We start from the raw sequence: 8,060 nt of genomic DNA, 5'->3' as shown, positions 1-8,060 counted from the left end.
TGTATTGAATCCTATGTAAATTCTTATAAATTCACATAGGAAGCACAAATTGTTTTTTAAATGTAGCAACGAGCTTATAAAATATTGTTTGAATAATCTACTTTAGTTGAGGGCTAATATAAATGTATGGGATCCGTCTGCTTCACTTGAGAGCAAATAGCTGAATTTGATCTGAATTCACATGTGTGTGACCAATCTGATCAGTGGTTCTTTACATCTTAAGGCATGGGTCCTCAAACTGCGGCCCTCCAGATGTTGTGAAACTACAAATCCCAGCATGTCTTGCCACAGTTTTAATACTCCCTTATAGCAAAACTGTGGCAAGGCATGCTGGGATTTGTAGTTTCACAACATCTGGAGGGCCGCAGTTTGAGGACCCATGTCTTAAGGCTTTATGTTGATTTAGTGCAAATTTTGCACCAAGATTCAATCAGAGAATTCCTTTTATTGGCTAACTTTAACTAGACCCCTATTTGCTAGTTCACAGGCACTTACTGTAGTTTTCTGTTCAATTCTTGCAATGTATTAGCACTTGTACAGTTTGTAGCTTGTAATACACTGTAATAGCCTTCAACTTGGACGCATCTGCAAGCTTCTCTGATGTTTTAGCAATGCAGATCACATTATTACTATATGGTATAACAGGTTAGGTGACAGGAGTTATAAATACTCATCATAATAACAGTGACCGTAATGGCCTAAACACACTCCTTCTAAATGGAGCTTCTTGTAAATTATCATTGCAACATTACAGGTAAAACAGGTTTTTTGTTTATTTTCCCTTGAACATTACTTTTGGCAACAAATCTTCCATGCTCCGCGTGTAGGTGAGAGGTAGCCACCTTCTTCTTACATGGTTTTAGTATTTCAAATGGTAAAATATTTGGTAATCTGAGGATGTGGTAAACATCAGCATTGTCCCATAAATTGGAAGATAATGCATTTGCCGCAATTAAATATCAGTGCCCTACAGGCTTGGGTCATCTAAACGTGTATATTCAATGTACTGTATTGAATATACACGTTTAGATGACCCAAGCCTGTAGGGCACTGATATTGAATTGCTGCAAATGCATTGCATTGTATTTTCTGCTATATCACATTGGCTGCACATCTGTGTAAAGTCAAGGGGTCTAGTCCTGCATTTCATGCAATGTCCGATTCATTCAATGATTGGGATGTAATACCGTGCCAACCAACTCAGCCTTTTTTAAAGGGGTATATAAAAAAAATCTGAGTATTTGTTCGGCATCTCGCACAGCTGCTGGACTCGGACACCATTACCTCCTGCCCAATGTTTACTCAATGCACTGTGGAGTCTATTCTGGTTGATTCGCAAGGCTGCAAATCCACCAAACCCCACCTGCGAATGCAAGGCCGCCCGCCCCCCCCCCCCCCCCCCCCCTCCTTGCAGCATGTGTTCGCCCGCACAGGCTGCAAATGGATGTTTAACATAAACATTCGTAGGGCAATGGTAACCTCACGCATTTTATGGTGGTCGCGACCATCGAAAGTTATGGAAGGTGCACGCATATAAAAGTGACTTTCAATATGCGTGCATGCTGGGAAGGAAATGGGCGGGCAGCTGACATCCGGTGATGTAAGTTGCCAGCCCCTGCACCCACGTCACGGCCTCATTCGCATGAGAACGGACAGCGTTCTCATGGGAACGCCCTTGAAACGCTCGGCGTTCCCATATGATAATGGCGCTGCCTGATGCCCCTCTCTGCCCGCTGTCCTGGGTGCGTGCATCCGGCGAATAGACTATTCGCCGTGGGTGCACGCACCCTGCATCTGCACATGCGCAGAAATACATCTGTGCATGCACAGAAGGGATGCCAATCCCGATGCATTTTTTCAATACCGGGATTCTGGATTAAAAAATGCTCAATTCCGGGATTGGCCTCCCTAATTTAAAAAAAAAAAAATAGTTCCTGCACATTATATATAGACTTCCCTGTGGGAGCTGCCTTTACCTAATGCCCGGCTATACCCTCCGCATGTACTGCTAGGGCCCCTCCTCCCATGTTACACACACGTACATGCTGTGTGTATGTGGGAGAGGGGCGGGCACACATGATACAGGACACCTGTACGGTCCTGGTCGCACGCAGGCAGAGGAAGATGCAGCAGTGGGGTTGGGAGAGAGAGTCGGGTGAGGGGAACCTAACCTGGTCACAGCAGGTGGGTTCTCAGTGCAGAGCATCCGGAGAGAGCGGCGGTGCGTGTCTGGTTGGCTGCACAATGTGGTGCTCAGCGTGACCTCTGACCGCACCATGCTGCGTGTCTGAGCTGCACAGCCAGGATGGGACAGGATCAGCCAGGCAGAATCTGAGCAAGTGCTCAGACGCTGCCCAGAATTAGACTAGTCTAATCCCGACATCCCAGTATCGCAAATCCCGGCAATTTTGGGGCAAAATCCCGGGATCCCTCCGATCCCTGATTGACCACCCTAATGCACAGATGCACTACACTGGTCCCCCGAGCGAACGGATTAGAATAAACCCCAGTATGTCTCTATGGAGGTTATTCTGGTTGGTGCGTACATTTCCGAAATCTTACGGAGCGGTCCGCACGCCACGCTGTGCGGACATCGTCCGAAGAAACGCCCACCGGACCTCCGCATATGGAAGGACTCACACTAGAAGAACAGGGCGTGTTTACGGACGACATCCAAACCTTGTGTGTGCGGTGGACACACACATATTCTGCACGGTCTTACAGCGTTTGCACGGTCTTACCGCGGACGGCAACCTGGCCGTACGCACCGATGAGGTGTATTTTCGACAAACTCACCACTCTTATCTGAACTCCGAAATCGGTCACATGACACACTTATGCAATTAGGTAACCTCATTAAAAAGTGTTTGTTTGGAATTGGAATCAATTAAATCCTAATACATACTTAAACACATTACTACCACATTCATTACAGACATTAACCCTTACATCATGTGAAGTGCTATATATTCAGTATGTACCTTTTGCTACTTACAAATATTCTAAACAATTTACACATATACTGTTTAATATCAAAAAACACACAGACAACTTCTAACTGTAATGAATAATTTATTTTTTTAACTAAATTTTTTAAATGAAAAAAGGGGGGGAAAACCAAATAATAGAAGCAGGTCTGTAAGGTCCTGCAGATCCGCCAGGACCAGGTGCAGGTGTTCCCGTAGTCTGAGGAGGGCCCCACGTACACCCTCATCTGCTTGGGTAGGCTCATCTGTGGGTATGTTATAGGGTGTAAAATTAGTAATGATAATCATGAATACATTTAACATAGTCATACATAAATCTAAGAAATGCAAGGTAGTAGTAGTAGTAGTACGTTTATTTATAAGGCGCCACAAAGTGTCCGCAGCGCCGTACATAGCAAACAAAAAAAAACAAATTACAAGGTAACGTACAGGGTGTGTAGAAAGATACAGTATAAATAGGGGTATAGCTGGTAGAACTAAAATCAGCATCAGTTCAGAAGTAGGTGTCAAAATAGTCAAGGAGACCGAAGATGAAGTAGAGGAAGGGAAGAACAGGACAGGAGCACAGGTGAGGTAATGAGGTAGGGTGAGTACGTGAGGAAGGAGGGCCCTGCTCATAAGAGTTAACATACTAAAAATAGGTGGGTGGACGAACGAAATACAATAGGATAAGTAGGAACGGAGGCAGGATAGGAGGATCAAAAGAGGTTAGGAGGAGGGATAGGCTAGTCGAAAAAAGTGGGTTTTGAGGGAGCGCTTGAAGGAGGTAAGGGAATCAGATAGCCTGATGGGTGGCGGGAGGTTGTTCCAGTGCAGGGGGGCAGCGCGAGAGAAATCTTGGACACGGGAGTGGGAGGAGGTGATTAGGTGAGAGGTCAGTCGGCGGTCAGCGATGGAGCGAAGAGGACGGGAGGGAGTGTGGATAGAGATCAGTGAAGAGAGGTAGGGAGCTGTGGAGGAGGAGAGAGCCTTGTAGGTGGTGGTGAGGAGTTTAAAGAGAACTCGGAAAGGAATGGGGAGCCAGTGAAGAGATAAACAGAGGGGGGAGGCGGAGGTAGAGCAGCGGGAGAGGAAGATGAGCCTAGCAGCAGCGTTAAGAATGGATTGGAGAGGTGCAAGGCGGGTGAGAGGTAGCCCAGAGAGAAGGATGTTGCAGTAGTCAAGGCGGGAGATGACAAGAGAGTGAATGAGAATTTTGGTCGCGTCAGTGGAGAGGAATGGTCTGATGCGTGAGATGTTGCGTAGGTGAAAGCGGCAAGACTGTGAGAGAGCACGAATGTGGGGGGTGAAAGAGAGGGAGGAGTCAATGATGACACCGAGGCAGCGCGTTTGGTCGGTGGACGTGATCTCGGTTTCACCAATGCTGATGGAGATAGTGGGAGAAGAGGGGATGTTCGGGGGATGGAAGATTAGAAGTTCAGTTTTAGCCATGTTTAGTTTCAGGAAGCGTTGGGTCATCCAGGCTGAGATGGCCGTGAGGCATTCGGAGACCTTGGACAGAAGTGATGGGGATAAGTCGGGGGAGGAGAGATAGATTAGGGTATCATCAGCATAAAGGTGGTAATGAAAACCATAGGAGCTGATGAGGGTGCCCAGAGAGGTGGTGTAGAGGGAGAAGAGGAGAGGGCCAAGGACTGACCCTTGGGGAACACCGACTGGCTGGGGGGTAGTAGGAGAGGAGGAGCTCGGAGTGGAGACGGAGAAGGAGCGATCGGAGAGGTATGAGGTGAACCAGGAGAAGACCGTGCCAGTGATGCCAAAGGAGCGGAGGGTGTTGAGCAGGAGAGGGTGGTCAACAGTGTCAAAGGCAGCCGACAGATCAAGCTGGATGAGGATAGAGAAGAGGCCTTTGGATTTAGCCGATAGTAGATCGTTAGTGACTTTGGTCAGGGCAGTTTCAGTGGAATGTAAAGGGCGGAACCCGGATTGGAGGGGGTCTAGAATGGAGTTAGCAGTAAGGTGGCTTAGGAGACGATTATAGGTCAGACGTTCTAGGAGTTTGGAGGCAAAAGGGAGGAGGGAGATGGGCCTGTAGTTGGATGGAGAGTTGGGGTCCAGATTTGTTTGGTGTGTGTGTGTATGTATGTATGTATATACAGGTTGAGTATCCCGTATCCAAAATGCTCGGGACCAGGAGAATTTTGGATAACGGATTATTCCGTATTTCGGAATATTTTAATATTTCAGTTATGTATTTTGAAGTATCTTGCATGTATGCTGTATAAACACATAAAATACACACAAATATATTTTATTACCACATAAAATACACAAATATATTTTATTTGTTCAAAAAACAAGGTTTCAAAACATGAAACAAAATGTGTGTACTATCTCAGATATTGAATTTGAATGCCAAGCAATCATTTTCTTGCACATATATAGTGCCAGTTACATATCATGTCCCCAGTGATGCTGTTACAAATGTCCCCAGTGAGTTTTTAGCAAAAAAAAAATTTTTTTTCACTTTCTGGAATGTATGGTTTTCGGAATAATTCGGATACGGGATACTCAACCTGTATGTGTGTGTATATATATATATATATATATATATATATATATATATATTGAAATCAACTTAAAATTGAAAATGTTTATTCCAAACAATAAAACAGAAGTTTTTGTATTTTAAATGTTTTATTGTTTGGAATAAACATTCTCAATTTTAAGTTGATTTGTTGTTGGTGAAACACATCAAAGCGCACCTCTACTTCTTTCATTCTATCCCTTTTTATTTGGACCTCTATTAACAGCGAGGCCCTAGAGTAGTGCTGCTTCCTAAAGAGCGCAGGACAAGGTCACAACCCCCGTTTTTTCTGATATATATATGTATATAGAGACATATATAAATATGGATTCAGTATTGAATCCCGGCGGTCGGGATCCCGGCGTTCAGAATCCCGACAGCCGAAATGCCGACAAGGGGGGGACGTGGATCGCCCCCTTTGCGGGCTCGCTGCACTCGCCACGCAGCGGGCCCAGTGCCTCGTTACGCTCGGCACACTAAATTATTCTCCCTCCAGGGGTGTCGTGGACACCCACGGAGGGAGAATGTGTCGGCATTTCGGCGGTCGGGATTCCGGCGTCGGGATTCTGAACGCCGGTATTGTAACTGCATCCCATAAATATATATGACACATACATCTATACATACATGCATACATACTAAATGGAGAGCCTGTTTTTTTCCCTCTACCCTTTACTCTGTAGAACACCTCACAGTCATAGTGCTCCTTCTGAATCCAAACCCACCCATGACTAAGCTATGAGAAGCATGTAATGAGCTCCACCAATAACAACTCATCAAAAACCGCTCAGTGTCTGTTCTATGATGCAACGTGGCATGGGACTTACTCAACTCTCAGGAATGCACAGTACATTTGTGCAATCATGCATGGCTTGGCTGCTGATGGTCTGCTCCATAAGTCATTGTCATAATGGCAGGTAGGTGAAGCTGCAGCACTAACCCACTCCCATGCACAAAATCATTATTAAGACAAAATCAACCAACAATTATGTTTGCAAAAATACATGCAAACCACAGGGGGTGGTTAGCTAGAGGAGGGCCCAGGGGCACTGACCACTTGTGACTCCATTCTAAGCCACGCCTGTCCATACTCCATTTATGCCATACTTAATATAGTTTAGAAATATCAATCAACTGTAAACTCTATGCACCTATATGAGGCTACAGATTGTACGCTTGCAGCAGGGACATGTAACCCTTAGATGAGCACGTCATCCCTTTATTCCAGGATACAGATTAACTACACAGGTGGCAGTTAAAATCGAGCTGAAAGCCATCCCCAGAACCTGTGTAATTAACATGTGTCCAGGATGAAAGGGATGGTTTGGACACCCTATCTAACCCCTAAGTGTGTCTGTTGGTACCCAGTTTGTTTTATGACTTTATACTATTGTAAAACACAATTGAATCACCAGTGCTACATAGCAAATAGTAGACGAAAAAATGAATAATGATTCATTATGTATACATACCACTTTCTGGCGCCTGCACCACCTCACAGGCCTCCGGCTCCATCTCCTCATCCCAGGCCTCCTCCACTGCCACCACCTCCTCCTCCACTTCCTCTGCCACCTCCACTTCCTCCGGCGCCTCCACTTCCTCCGGCACCTCCTCCGCCTCCCCTTCCTCCTGCACCACCTCCTCCACCATCTCCTCCATCACCTCCTCCTGGGCCTGTCGTGCTCGATGCCGTGATGCGCATAGCGTTGCCCACGCATGCGCAGACGGCTAAAAAACGCCATCCGAAAGAGTTCGGGAAAGTACGCACAGACCACAATAAGGCCATATGTCTCAGTTAAGAAATTACCTTATTTTTAGGCTTCGTTTTTAACATATGATGTCCAAGTATAAACATGTATTTCTTCTTGTCTATATTAAAGGTAATACATAGAAGGAAGATATAATAAAACTACAATGAATTTGTTATTTTATAAAATAATGTAACCATTCTGAAAGTAGCATTTTGTATTGGTATTTAATGACCAAAACTAATTTTGCTTTAATTTTGCAGTGGTGCTTGTAATATTGCAGTGCAGAACGTTGTCATTTGTGAATTTGGTAATATTTCCTGAAAGATTTGCAATGCAAAACCAGTTCTTTTTAATTTAGAAAGAACGTCCTGGCTGGATTCTTCCGAACTCTAAATGAGCTTACACAATTAATAAGGTTACAAATATCACTGTGATGCATTTTTATTGTAACTTTGGTATAGTCATATCTCTCCCATGAGTTTGGTTTCCCTATTATATTTAGCATCTGCTGAAACGCTTCTGTGAAGTGATCGATTTCTGTAAAACTGAACCTCCTTCTACCCTCTGCTTTCTCAGTGTGAACTGTGCTAAAGATGCTGTTTCTGGATTAGTCATGTACCTGTGAATAGATTTCCTTTTGAAAGTAATAGGCCCACTTTTTCAGCTGTATACACTATTGACTGCTTGTGAGAGAGTATGAGCAGAGATTACTGAGATAGGGTTATATAGTTGTTAAGCTTCTTTTATTTGTTCATGGAATTTGCATTATTGTAAATATGGACTTGCATGATATGG

This window comes from Crinia signifera, chromosome 6, assembly GCF_055691185.1.
Source record: "Crinia signifera chromosome 6, ASM5569118v1, whole genome shotgun sequence".
NCBI lineage: Eukaryota > Metazoa > Chordata > Amphibia > Anura > Myobatrachidae > Crinia > Crinia signifera.
The sequence above is the reverse complement of the archived record's forward strand: the minus strand, read 5'-3'. Positions refer to the sequence as shown.